Below are 14769 nucleotides of genomic sequence, written 5' to 3'. Positions count from 1 at the left end.
TTAAGCATTACCCCACGGTAGCATCCTTTTACAGAACAGAAGATTGATTTCACTGGGCTCTAACTTGCTTAGTGTAATGATTTAATTAGGTCCGAATAGTTGTTATTGTAGATAGATGTACCTGTAATTTGAGAAGTCGTAAAAAAGTATAACTCTTATCAAGTCAGTATACGTGCATCATCAATACCCGGTGTCATGAGCAAGTCGGCCTTGATCATTTCATCGGTGCTGGCATGGCTCAACTTTGGTGGTGGCAATTCTTCTTTAGGGCAGTAGTAAGCACTCCTTACGGCAGCAAATGTTGCTATGGGGAGTTAACCCTTCTAGCTCGGCGGCTACACCTTCCGTAACTTGGCATAATTCTATTTCTCAGCTCTTTGTTAATCCACTGCTGGATGAAAGCCTCCCCATGCCTCGTTGGTCATGGGGGTTGTGAGCGTACGTTCCCACGCTGATCAGTGCAGTTTGTTGAAGACGGGGGCCCAGGACCCGTTTATATCACTCACCACTGATGTCAGCCATGGAGCCAGGAATCAAAGTCAAGTTGATGGGGATAACTACCCCTTCATTGTTCCACCATCCCACCACTCTACTTCCATATACTTAAATATAGTAGTGGTTGATCATAATAATACATTTTCAAGGAATATACTCTGAGTCTCAATATACTTAAAGGATGTTTTTCCAATTACATTAAAGCAGTATGTGCATATAGCAGTATGTGTGAACACAATGTGCAATCATACCGCCTTTCTCCAAAATATATATTTATTACAATGACTGGAATGATAACACCGTAATAATAATAATAAAAGTAATTAATTATATTCATTATTTTTTTTATCTATCGAATTTAATGTCACCATATAACTCATTATAAATGGCCAAAGTAAGCGTTATTTTGAACGATTGATGAATTTTTGGCATATCCACGTGTGGTGAAATGTACGTGTGTGGGGGGGGGAGGGTCTCCAGCACACTGATAAAACATTTTTATTGTATGGGTTGGGATAATTTTGGACACTAAATTGGGCAGCAAAGTGCTGTCCATGATAAATTGTAAAATCACCATGGCTATTGCAGGGTGCAAGTCTATTGTTATGCATTTATCATGAATTATGATTGCTATGTTCCCTTGAAGTGAAAATCTCCCATGAACTCCATACTGCTAAACAGAGAAAGACAAAGGGAGCTAGAGACAGAGACACGGACAAGGGGATCCAGGTCTAGGTATCGATACAGGGAGAGACAAACAAGGAGACACAGACAATAATATAGAGACAATGAGACAAATACACATATATAGACAAAGTGATAATAATACAAGGAAACAGAGACCAGCAGAGACAGAGACGAGTACAGATACAGAGAGAGAGTATGAGTTTAATTACATACTAGAATCACCCAGAAATGTATGTCCGTCCGAGGCCCACCCCCCCGCGTTATTTAACTCCACATGAGGCCCCCCCCCTCATTAATATTCATGAGTTGGTGGATTTTTACACGAACGCTTAGGAATGTCGAGCTGAATTAAATAATTTATTACGGAAAGTCGCTTCAAATATGACGTTTCTTTACAGAAAGTTGCAGTAAAAATGCAATCTACGCAGCACAGTGCTACATCCGTGCGGGACGTCACTGCAAATTACCCCACCCTTCAATAATATTCATCACACGTGTGAAAATTTACACTAACGCACAAGGTCACGCACTCCACATGCCGCACCCCTCCCCAATAACCATTAACGGGTGATGTCACTCCACATGGGGCAACCCCCCCCCCACCTCATTAATAGTCATGAGCTTAACAATTTTTCTATTGAATATTTCAGATTCACTGCAATATACACCCGTCCTTGGAAGAGCAAAAAAGCTATAGAAGCAATAAACACATTCCTACGGAGGGAGCTGGTAGGAACGTTGGGTTGCTCGGTCAATGGCCCGGGTCAACGGCGGCGTGGTGTATTCCGCAAATATCCCCGACTGTGAGGGCGGGCACAAGCCGGCGTGAGTAGTATAAACGTTGAGTTTTATAAGGGCACCACGGGGTGACCAGCCCCTCCCCACCCAGCCCCACCCACCCAGCCCCACCCTCCCCACCCAGCCCCACCCCACTCTCCCCACCCAGCCCCTCCCCACCCAGCCCCACCCCTCCCACCCCCACCCAGCCCCTCCCTGCATGACGGACACAATAATCCCCTGTGGGCTGGTGTAACCAGGAGGTTCCTACCAGTATAAGGGAACAAGTGAGCCTGGCATAGTGATTGCTGAGTTCGGGGCCAACCACGTACGTATGGAGGGGGGAGGGGCGGGTTAAACCAAATGAGTAGCTTGCGGATGGGGGGGGTCTACTGACAATGTGCGCATAGGAAACAGGGGGGGGGGTGAAGCCTCGATAATAATTTGTCGACATTGTTGGCCTTTAAATTAGTTAGATAGTCCGGCGGTGGACTATCTGTTTGCTTAAACGCGTTAATATTATGAATCCTTGATCGTTTCTGCATGGAGTAAATATCGGCTGTTCTATAGGATTCGGGGGTGGGGGGTGCGTCAAGCTGTACATACTCAGGTGGGGGGGGGGGTAAAAAGTCCGCGTGTGTACAGGGAGGGGGGCAGGGGTCAAGTTTTGACAGATTTTTGCGTTCCTACTCAATGGATGTCCCCTTCCTGCGTGTGCGAGACAGGCTGAAGAAGAGCAATGGGGACAGGGAGCAAGGGAAACGAAGCACGTGGTGGTGGTGGTGTGAGAGTTTTGGTGGGAAGCAAGAGGTGGTTGCGCAATTGTACGCAACCAAAGTGGTGATTTTTGTGATTGTTGAATCGGAGGTGGGATTATTGACCAAAAGCGAAGTGGTGATTCACGATATAGGTAAATCTGAGGTAATATTGCATCGTTTGCAGAATTCAGGTTTGTTGTGGTGGAGATGTGTGATGTAATTGTTGTGGAATTTAGGGTTCGTCGTTGTCGTGCTGTGTGTATTAAATGAGTGTCGCAAACTCGCAGATTGTGTTGTGGGACTACAATATGTTTAGCGTTGTGTGGCCATTGACAGGAACTCATTCATGTGTGTCAGGGAATTAGGGCGTTTAAATACATAGGGGGGGAGAAACGAGAACGATTAACTCAGACTTAATACGAAGGAGCAGTGGGAGATTTTATTGTCAAGTGAACAGCATAACATAAATGCAAGAAATTGAAGATATAACACAGATAGCCGAAGAAAATTAAACGGGGTAAGATCTATTTTACGCCGATAATAATATTTATATTTTTAATTTCACAAAAGTTCTCACTAAATAAAATCAGAATTTTCAATTATACACCAACCATGAATTATTTTTTATATCTCCACATATAGTTTATATCTACTGGATTAAAAATTTTTTTTAAATCATACTTCATTACATAAAATAAATCACGACGTTTCGGGCGCAACACAAGCGTCCATCGTCAGGTGGGAAAGCACTCAAAGTATGGATTCCTGCAGTCACGAAAGCTTCAAATCAAGATCATACTTCATTATATGAAAAAAAGTGTTTTGGATATGCAATATATATAAACCTCAGTTTAACACGTAGGCTTTCGTCGTACTCATATTTTAAAAATGCTGTTGATTCTCTCAACACACCGGTGGGCTAAAGAAGTGAATTATTTTGTCCTTTGAAAAACGTGACACTTTTTACTGTTTGGCCATGTCGGGTGGTGGAGGGTTACGACACATTTATAAATAACGCGATCTGACCCAAAAACCTTTATTATGAATATATAAACCTGCTTGGCTTCCTGTCTGCCTGGCTGGCGCGCACCGCAGTGTGCATGGTGCAGTGGGCGACGTCCCCGCACACATCTCAGTGTAGAGCCGCGTCGTGTTTGATGTCGCCCCCCCCCCCCCCACTTAGGCTGTGTATAGCAGGCAAAAGCTGTAGAGAGCAGAGGTCCCCAACCCCCGGGCCGCGGACCGCTACCGGCCCGTGACCTGTTAGGAACCAGGAGGTGAGAGTGGTGAGTCCACACGTGGAACCCGCCCCCATTGTTTTATTATTGACCACTTCCCTGCGCGCCTCTTTCCCGCAATGCGCACACTTGTTTCAGTGACGGTTTTGGTGAGCCCACAAGTTAACCCCGAGCCACAATAAGTAAAAAACAAACGTCGCTGGAGAGCTTCTTTGAAAAGGGGGAAAGACCCAATGATGACCCCCCCCCCCCACCGGTCCGTGAAAAAAATGTATTCCACGAAACCGGTCCCTGGTGCCAAAAAGTTTGGGGACCGCTGCTGTACAGGACAGACACGGAGGTGATGGGCGGACATAGATGAGGGAGAGAGAGTAACAAAATAGGAGAGGGGTGGGGAACGAGTGAAAGGGCATGGAACGGTGTGGAGAGAGAGCAAAATAGAAAGAGGAGAGCGAGAGAGAGCAACAGGCAGCGGGAGGGACGATTAGTGAGAAGCAAGAGGGATTGACACGGGGAAGGGAGAGGTAGGACAAAGCAGAACGAGGGTGAGAGGTGAGAGAGAGAAAATGGAAAAAGATATGGGGAAGGGCAATGTGTGAGATACAGTGGAGGAAGGAGAGGAATTTGAGGGATGGAGCAGTGGAAGAGGGGATACAAGAATAGAGAAACAGGTAGACAGAGACAAAGTGAGAAAGTTAAATACATTTAAATATACAGCACAGAGAAGGCAAGAGAAAGGTGGAGGGAGATAGGGCTCTATATAAGATTAAAGGTTTTGATGTCCGGCTGGGAGGGCTGGACGGACGGATGGTCATATCCAAAGGACGTGCCTTGGTCTGTCGTTGGAATATGATGACATAGTTATCACGTGAAAACAACGACACTAACAGTTTGCCAAATAGCCAGCCAAACTGTAGTTGCTTAATCCCAAAAATAGTTTACCAGCAGCTAGCGCAGTGGGGGGGAGGGGGGGCATCTCTACACAATGGGGAATGTCTTTGCTCTGTGTTCTGCATCATCACTCTTGCTGGATTAATCTACTTTAGCAGTGCTTGACTCCCTTGCTGTAAATCTTACAGTTTAGGCCATAAAGCGGCTTTAGAGAGAGGACTAAATGAGATATTGCCTCGGCAAAAAATGTAGGGTGTATATATGTTTAAAGTTGCATGCAGTAATACTCGTGGAAAGTTATAGAAGACAACGCCTCACCAAACAAGCTGTTTGGAAACAACTCACCATCATCTTGAGTTAACTACCACAAGCAACAGATCTAACAAGACACTGTCGCTGAAATGGAAGCGTTCCTCAAGACCACAACGTCCAACAAGGCACTGGGATATGACGGCCTGTGTCCTGAATTCATGAAGAACATGGGACTATATGGACAACAATGGCTTGAAACCCTCTCCATTGTCACACACAGGGCAGGCAAAATCCAGAAGAAATGAAAGCATGCCAATGACAACCTCCTCATCAGCCAAGACCTCAACAATGTACCTTGCCATTGAATCAAGTCCCAATTCAACTTCTGAGATCACGACATCACCATCATAGCATTTCGCCCATATTCGGAAACACGCTTTTAAACAAAGTGGAACAATATGGACTGTCCAAAATAAATCCCTCAGTCGAGACCAAAACACCGCACCTCCTGGCTTTGAGCTCCCTTGAAGAGCATCAACAAGCCGAAAGCGCACATCGCCTTCATGAATGGAAAATTAAAGACAAACCGCAGTTCGACTGCGGCTATGCAACCCAAGCTATGAACCATATAGTAAACCACTGATGTTTGCGCTCCTTCCACAGGGGAATAGCAAGGATACGTGATCTCTCTCCTGAAGCCCTATCATGGCTAGCAGATCTCGACATCGGCATTTAGCTCCTCAACGTATTGCCATCATACGCAGGAACAGGCTACAATGACACTGCAGTAGATTTTTCAGTTCTTAAAATATTATCTGGCATGAAGAAAGCATAATATTTGATTAAATAATACATTTTCAAAATCAATTCAACTTTGAACATTATTTAGTTTGTTGTATTTATAGATTTCTAAAATAAAAATAAGGTACTCTCTTTGAGGAGCAAATCATTCAAATTGAATTATTAAACAAACAATGCAGGACTAATGTATTTTTTTACGTAATATACATGCATTCCTTTTAGTAAACACTATTAATTTGGTGATCAATTGGGTGCCTAAATAACGTCTATTTTAGAGAATATAGTTTGGAACATGTAACTGACCTAATGATTTTATTCATAATATTCATAACTTCCGCTTGTATTTATGCATTCAAATACAGAACTTGTTTTTGCTTCCATTGCAGCTTTACATATACTGAATTTTATTGTCAATTCCAGCAAACTCAATGCATTTTTACTAATAAATTCATACCTGCTAAGTTCGGGGCTGATGATAAGCAGTTTCCATTACACTGGGAAACTGCCATTCTGAATTACCAAGCTAAACATTACGTAATTACCTGTCATTCACTTCAAATCCCTCTGCCTTCATTCCAAGCCGTAATTTGTGTTTGAATTGTAATCACTCGAAAAAAAACTCTGGATAGCCAGGCAGGGTGGGGTGGAATATTTATTCGAAAGAAGCTGCCGCACCGAGGACAAATTGGGCTGCAGAATCTGTGATACACTTGGCACGACAGGGCAGGGAAAAAACTTAGATCATTATCCTGCCGCTAATGGGCTATGACAAACTCATTTCGGGCTGCCCCCCCTGGTCGTAACGCTTCACGCATCATAAACATCTTCTCAAAGCGGCACGTGCCTCACTGGGCATTTGTGTAAAGTGCCAGTTACACCAGATGTCATTTGGCCCATGCCAAAGGCACCATTGTAAATGCCTTTGAATGGTTTAAAAAATGCACATTTTAATTGGCAACACAACCATGTCTACAAACATTAATTGGAATGGTATCTGAAGTGTTAATCCTCAACATTCTTATGGGATACTTTCAGAGATCATTGTACCTTTTAACAATTTTGAACTTAAGATGTAAGTGCTGTAATTGGCAGTTTAAAGACGTTAATTGTTAATTCTATTTTAGAAGCAATTTCCTCTGTGACTTTTATTGTACATACAGACATTGGCAAGAGGTGAGGACGGCTCATTACGGAGAATAACAGAGGCCACGAGGAGGGAGGTCTTAGGCCAGACTCTGGACTCCAATTAAATCACACAACACGCCACAAATGTTGTCTGGAAACTCAGTAATTGTTTAAATACAAGGGAACTTTTAAGAAATGCCTCAGCAGAAGAAAAACAAATTTGGTTAATATGTCCCTGGCTCATAATTACTGAGATTGTCCACTGTGCAGTTGCTTTGATGTGTGTACTATTCAAAAATATTATTTAATTTCAATTTTGGAATACAAAATGAAAAGTAGCATGGCAGGTTTCTTGTTTGTGCACTTTAATATGATTAAGTCGGCTGTGCAATTCAGAGGAGTTATTCTAATGGTTTTCATTTACTTACCAGATAGAGTGAAGCATAAAAGTCCGCATTGTTACAAGAGAGTGGACCTTCTTTCGAAGTGTTATAATATACTTACCAAATTGCATATGAAAATCACACATGATGGACGGGTTCAAATTTAGTTTTAAAGCATTGTTTTTCAAATTGTTTGAAACAAACTCCTGTTCGTGGCCAATTTCAGTCATTTAATTCCACACGAATAAATACGAGAATATGCATTCCAATCTCCAGTGTCCACACGTCTAGTCATGAGGAAAAGCATTCTGATAAGCAGTGTGTGTGTCTACCAGTAATGTAAGAAATTACATTTCACCTTCGTGAGTTGAGTAAAAACTAAAAATGAAAACTTTAAAATGCATGCACAATGCCATATTGTCAGTATCGTGTTTGTATTTTTTGAGGACACGAAATTAAACATGTGACTCTTAGCATCATCAAACAATTACTCTTGCTGTCAAAAGCACATTGATGTTTTCGGCAGAGAAATTAAGAGTATGACAGATATCTGCACGAGAGGTAATGAATATGTCACACTTGGGAAACAAGAGATCATGAATATTAGCTCAAATCTGTCACATTACATTAGGTGGTTTTGACAAATATAGCATTCTATATGACCGCAGCATCATAACATTAATTTGCAATGACTTATTTAAATTTGAATAGTTTTTATTTCGACAGTCACAACACAAAACTACCGTACATTGCGAATGAGATTTGTTAAAATACAGACAATACAACTTGTGAGGGCATAAAAATGGCAACAATGTTATGACATGCATTTTACAGAAGTATTTCACAGCATCATGCAACATGCAAGGAAAACATGATTAAATGATTCCTGTCTCAATTATAAAATGAGCAGTGTCTGGTTTTCTAAAACGTGGTTAATTCATATTATTTGGTTCTTTCGGTCGTCACGTAGATAGAAAAATACTAATAAAAATGAAGTGAATAAAAATAAGAAATATAAAAATTATAGAAACAAAAAACGAATGTAGACTGTAGCCTGGTTCTTAATCGGAGTGAGTGCACTGGTGAATTGTTTGCCAGCGTCCATGCAATCAAATATGACCTATGCCTATCATGCATATTCAAACCCGTGCTCGGTTTGCTAGTGTTAACAGGTATGAGTTTTATCAATATGTTTGTTAATTATACTTCAGCATGAACCGCGACGTTTGCGAGGTGGGGTACAGAAAGTCCGCGCACGCCAGTCGCAAACTCTGTGCTCCAGAACTTCGAGGAGGGGAGATTGGGCTCGCCGCCCCACCGAGTGGGGGGGGCCGTGAGTGGGGTGTGTGCACCTTTATGTGGGGGAGGAGAGGGCGCGGGGGGAAGAAGGGGACGTGGTGGCGGAGAAACAGCCGTGTTTAAACACATGCAACTTCCTCATTTTCACAAATGTATGGAAATGTGATAAATGTTTAATTTTCAGAACGTATACAGTACAATGTACATTTGTTCCCCCCGTTGATTTCTTTTCATGATGCGAATAAAGAATCATGCGTTCAGAAAGAATACGTAATTGAGAAAAAGGCCGTAAAATGTTGTCCAGTCTTGATAAAGAAGACAACCGCATGTTTCAAAACTACATTCTTACATTGCACTTTAATCAGAATGACCGCGACGTTGGCATTTAGCTTCTGAAAATATTTCCAATGCAAGAATAAAATAGCAGAAGAATGTCTATTTGCTTAACGTCTTAATCAACCAACGCAGATAATGTCTATTGAAGGGACTGGCATGGATTCCCTCTGGGGTGTATAATTGCTCCCCTGGGAGTAATCAGTTAAGGACCCTGATGTGCATTGTCTTCTTCCATCAGATCTGGTTAGGTTGACAGCAAACAAACGGTAACGTGTGCTGTGAGGCTGCACGTAGCCAAAGCAGCCAATATTGACAATTTGTATACACACGTATGGAGCACACATGTCGAATGAAGATGATGTGACTTAATTTACAGTACACATCAATAAAGTACGTATCAGCAAACGTCGTTTTGTCAAAAATGAGCATCATTCATTGTGATCATTATTGGATGGTGCTTGATATGTTGTCGAAAATACTTTCTCTGTATAGTATTCAGCCATGGTGGTGTTTATATTAGCTGACCAGCCGGCCGCCAGCATAAGCCCCGTTTTCACAGCTTCAATGGCATCCTGTTTATTCTGCTTATTCTTCTTGAGACGCTTTTGTTATCCAAAACATGTTTGAATCCATTCATTTCAAGGCTTTACTCATTTATTCCAGGTACGTATATAGGTGCGCACACACGACCACAAATAAAAAGAAAAGACAAAGGCACACACACACACAAGTCCTTTCCTTTTTCCTTTCCTCAATCCGAATGGCCTCGGCTGCTTTCACTGAACAAACTTCTGAATCGTATTTTCACACATCTCTCTGAACCGCACAGAGCAGCTGCCCGCCCTCCGCTTAGCATTCTGGGTATCGTGCTCTCGGCAGAATGCTTCCATTGGTACAATATCATTGAGTAAGATAGAACAAATCGCCATCGAACTTGACATCACGCTAAATATACTTGACACTGAGCAGCCCTGTAGGCGGGCAAACACTTGACACTCTGGTGGCAGTCAGGCCATCCGTGCTTGCTTGATGTAACGAGCGGGTTTCGCTTGCTCGCATGACGTTGTGCTGCTTTGAAAATCGCTCATAACTGTCGAAAGCGAAAAAACGGCAGGCCCCCCAGATTGGGTCCCCATCCATCCAGTAAGCGACCAAGCGTTAACACTGGGAGCTTTACTCGGCATCAAGAACGTGCTCTCGCTTATCTCGAAGAAATTGAGTGTCCGGGGGGTTTCTGCTTGAAAATGTCTTGGGTGTTCAGCTCTTGTCGCCTTGCGTCAATGTTCGCACGATGTCGATGTTGTTGAACGAAATGTTTACCTTTGCCGGTGAAAAAAATAGATCACGTGCATATTGTCCAAGTGTCTGCAATCTGTAACTGAGAAGTATGGCGATCATAGGGTGTGCATATTTTATGCACAACTCACTATTTAGCAATTATGAATCCAAATTCAAGTTAATTTAACATTGTATTTAGTCGACATCGGGCTTTGTGTTGAACCGTCACAGCCCTCGATAACAGAAATCGAAACAGAAATTTAGTTATGGGCATTAATTGCTGAAATAATACCAACGTTCTAATCAATGCTATCATTGGGTAAATACTCGGTATGTAACAATGCATCAATTAATGGAGTAAAAAACAATATATTCCTCTTGTGAAAGAAATATAAATTTGACCTTTATTATTTCTTTTTAATAAGTCTCATTTAAAAATATATATTCTTAAATAATATGCATGACCCCAAATTAAAATCACGAGGGAAAATAGTGGCATTGGAAATGATCTGAAATAACACCACAAATGTACACGAATAAAATTACGTGGTATGGCTTATGACATCTGGTTTTTTTTTTGCATTCAATAACATTAACTGCTGTGGAGACGTGGGTGCACGTTGTTTTTAGGATGCTGCACAATGAACCCGGTTCCCTGAGTTTGATTCCCAGTCACGGCTAACATCAACATTGTGATATGCGATTTTCATAAATTGCACGATATCAAAACAGTATTATTATAGTGGTGAGTGATATCAGAACAAATCAGATATTATCCATATGTTGCCTAGTGTGACTACCTTTGAAACCAAATATGCCACAAATAACCCACATACTATGAAAGCAATTCATTAAGAAACTAAAAGAACAATTTACAAAAAATATTAATGCTTTTCCAATAAAGATTGTACCGTAACATATCTGAACCGGTAAAACGTATTTGTCATGGTCTCGTCACATTGTTTCTCATGGGGCATTTTAGGTCATTCCGTGTGGCGATATAATCTTATGTTCTCCCTCTCAAACAGCTAAATGCAATGTGTGGTGAAAGCCAAGAGATTTCTTTGTCCCAAGGGATGGCTTGGTGCATTGGTCCAGAGGATGCACATATGCCCTTTCACTCAAACGTGATTAGTGGATTACAAAAACATGACAACACTTAAGCGATGCTTCTTTTGGGCCTCATAAAATTACTCTGTAATCATGCGTGATGTGAATCTTGTGTCACACTCAAGTACGAGTTACTTTTTTCCTTGTAAAGTAATCGATAATAGTTTGTTTGATATTTACAGCCCTTAGTCAATCCACTGCTGGATTAAGGCCTCCCCATACAAGTTGGATTTATATAGTGGCATCTAAATGCCACCGCTCCCCAAGACACTGTACAGTAACCATGGCAATATATATTTTAGAGAGAAGGGAGTCGGTCATAGGCAGAGGAGAAAGAAAGGGTTTTGAGCCGGACTTGAACAGAGGCAGGGAGTTGACAAAACAGATGGCTGGGGGAGGGACTTCCAGACGATGGGGGCAACAAAGGAGAATGAGCGACCTCCAACTGAGCAAAGGTTGACTCGAGGCTTCAACGGAAAGCATCGGTGACTGGAGCAGGCAGTGCACGGAGTTGAAGACGAGTATTGCAATAAATTTGGTATTGGCGTGATGTGATCTCATTTATAGGTGTCTATGGGACCTTTTTTGCCAAGGTAAAAAAGGGTAAAGCCTCGTCTTCTTGTTTCATCCACAGGTGCGAGGGAGGAGTCTGCTTGTGGAATTTTTCATTGTCTGTAGTTTTGGAGACGAGGGATTTGTAGAAGCTGTTCGAGCCAGAGAGTTGCAATGGTCAAGTTGGGGTCTGATCAAGGTACAGACTAGGGTCTTACGAATGATTGTTGGGAGCCCATGAAGCAGACTTCGAGAGACAGATGCCTGGTGGAGTGTAAAAGGGAATGTGGAATCAGGAAGGAGATGGCTAAAGGAGGCAAAGTGAGAAGTTTATGAAGTGGTCGTGGGATAAATTATAAAATCGAGTATGTGGCCATGGAAGTGGGTGGGAGATGAGATATATTTATCATACTTAAAAACTAAACTACTAAAACTATTAATATTTTACCAGGTAAGGCCCACCGAGCTATGTAGCTCTTTTTTCAGAAGTGACCTGGCCACAAATGATAGCTCAACGAAGTCGCTTATCATGTGGAAATGTATCGCAGCCAAATACTCTGAACGCATGTTTCGAATTGTGGAGGGAAAAACCGGAGGACCCGAAGAAAAATTCACGCGACCACAGAGATAACATGCAAGCTCCAAATATACAGGCGTCAGGGTCGGGATCGAACCCACGAACTCCTGTATACCAGGCAAGGTAGTTAACATCTCACCACAATGTTGGCCAGCAGTGGTGAAGGCGGTTGCCTAGGATAAGTAAAAAAAAACACTCAATAGTGATGTTAGCTGTGACCGGGACTCAAACTCAGATGGCCAAGTTCACAGTAGCATCCATGAACCACTACAGCAAAATTGCTGTAATTAATCCCACATTATTTCGAAAACTAGTTTTATGTTTGTAACAAAAGTTGCTGAGCATATGGACTGCGGCGAAAATATTATTTAAAATTAGAAACTGTGAATTAGGGATAGAACAATCAATCAAGCTATCAAGTACATTCTTAATCTTACAATACATGCACAGAATCGTTTGTCTTAATATCATAATTGGTATTTTTATAACCCCCTTTGATTTATGTACTGGACTGAGTTCACATTTCCTCCTGTTGCCACTAATTGCACCAGCTTTCAGCACAAGGGGGTAGAGAGAGTGGATGGGTGTGTGCATCTTTCCACTCATTTCCGACGAGCACAGTTGGCTACATACGGTGTGAAAGAAGTTCAACATACAAAGCATTTCTGGTAACCACGGTTCTTGCATTCATCGTTTTTAAAAATGCACTAGACACTGCCAATTATCAAAGAGTACATTATGTACAGTATGTAATAGCTATCAAATGTTATAGCAGTAGTATTTCATACTTTTTTAAGTGGTGGATTTTTTTTTTATCACAGCTCATTATTCTCACTCCACATGACTTTTGAAATATGTTTTTATCAAAATAATGTGACATTCATTTCTTGTTATGTCAAAAACATATATACTTCCATGACACCTCTTTCTTATACGGATAAGAGTTTTAAAATGTTCTTTTGAAAACGGCTTTATCCATTTTCTTCATCTAAATCATCCAAAACCTTACATGTCCTTTTCATAACAGCTCAAAAGTTTTTCATTCAAATCTGGTTATATTTTAAAAAGGCCAATGTTTCAGAATGTTCCATCTGATTTACTAGGATGTAAGACCAAAGGCTTAAAAATAAAATTTACATTTTACAGTGCATTCAAGATACAGGAGAAAATTAATTGAGGATCATGCTAACTTTGTTGTAAAAAAAAAAACTTAACCATGGAGATTCTCTTATCTAGATGGATTAACACAATATTTTTGTTATATTGTACTAGCATATCATTTGCATAAACCCAGCCAGCAACATGCAGATTAATGATCCACACTGACCTAATCTCTTATAAATGTTTGCAGTTATCATCACTCCCATCACACCTTCTCTGTCCCTTCTCATCTGTAGTCCTTTCCAATCCCCCGTTGCCCTCCGTGCCTCTGACTATTCAAGCTAAGCAAATTAAACAATGCATAAATATAATTGCTATTTCATAGCCGTACTTTGTCATTTCAGCTGCAATGTCAGACTTTTAGAGGGTGCAAAGCTATTTTTTAGAAGCATATTATATAAAGTTGCACATGACGTAAAAATTATAATGTATTGTAATATGAAATAATGAAGTTGAAAAAAACACGAAAACAAACAACATTTAAAAATTTCATTTGAAAAAGATTAAATAAACGTCATCAGTCAAGAACATTTATGAATTTGTATTCTTTATTTCATTTTTATAAATAAAGGAGCAGCTTGTACAGGAGACAACAAAGTTTATCATGACTGACATACACAAAAATAACTTTACAAATGATAAAATATTACAAACGGCATTTAATTCATTTAAGGTGGTAACGGTAATGAAATATTGGTCAAAATTGTGCTATGAAGAAGGAACATTGCCCAAAATGTCACCCATTATATGTTGTTCTTTTAAGGCCACAGTGATATTAACGGATTACTTTTTTGGTAATTGTGCTTGTGCACTACAGCCAACGCAGCGTCACCAAATAACTTGCACTGTAAATTTCGATTTAAAGCTTTCGTGACTGCAGGGATTCATCTTCTTGGTTCTTTCGGTAAAGTCATGTAGAAGGGAAGTAATAAAAAAAATTAAAAACATAATAAAATAAAATATTGTTTCATTTTTATTATTTTATTACTTCCCTTCTACGTGACTTAACCGAAAGAACCAAGAACTTGCACTGTAGTTTAAACATTCAA

The 14769-nt window shown here is 40.9% G+C and overlaps 1 protein-coding gene across 11 annotated transcripts in view; it reads right to left on the bottom strand.

Annotated features, from left to right (window-relative positions):
- QNG1 (Q-nucleotide N-glycosylase 1) overlaps window positions 1-14769 on the bottom strand; it is a 72264-nt gene that overhangs the window by 30972 nt on the left and 26523 nt on the right. For 2 of the 11 annotated variants that reach the window (XR_013637314.1, XR_013637320.1), the window contains 2 exons: window positions 12699-12732; window positions 9319-10420 (listed from right to left, as the gene is read on the bottom strand). The exons of 3 other annotated variants lie outside the window; for them this stretch is intronic. The gene's annotated coding sequence lies outside the window, so the exon portion shown is untranslated. Of the gene's footprint in view, window positions 1-9318; window positions 10421-11985; window positions 12247-12698; window positions 12733-14769 lie in introns of those variants that run through there. 6 more of the 11 variants (XR_013637317.1, XR_013637321.1, XR_013637315.1 and 3 more) reach the window with 5 other exon arrangements.

Source organism: Lampetra fluviatilis, chromosome 13 (assembly GCF_964198595.1).
Source record: "Lampetra fluviatilis chromosome 13, kcLamFluv1.1, whole genome shotgun sequence".
Lineage (NCBI taxonomy): Eukaryota > Metazoa > Chordata > Hyperoartia > Petromyzontiformes > Petromyzontidae > Lampetra > Lampetra fluviatilis.
Note: the sequence above shows the minus strand (reverse complement) of the source record. Positions and strands in the feature narration are given on the sequence as shown.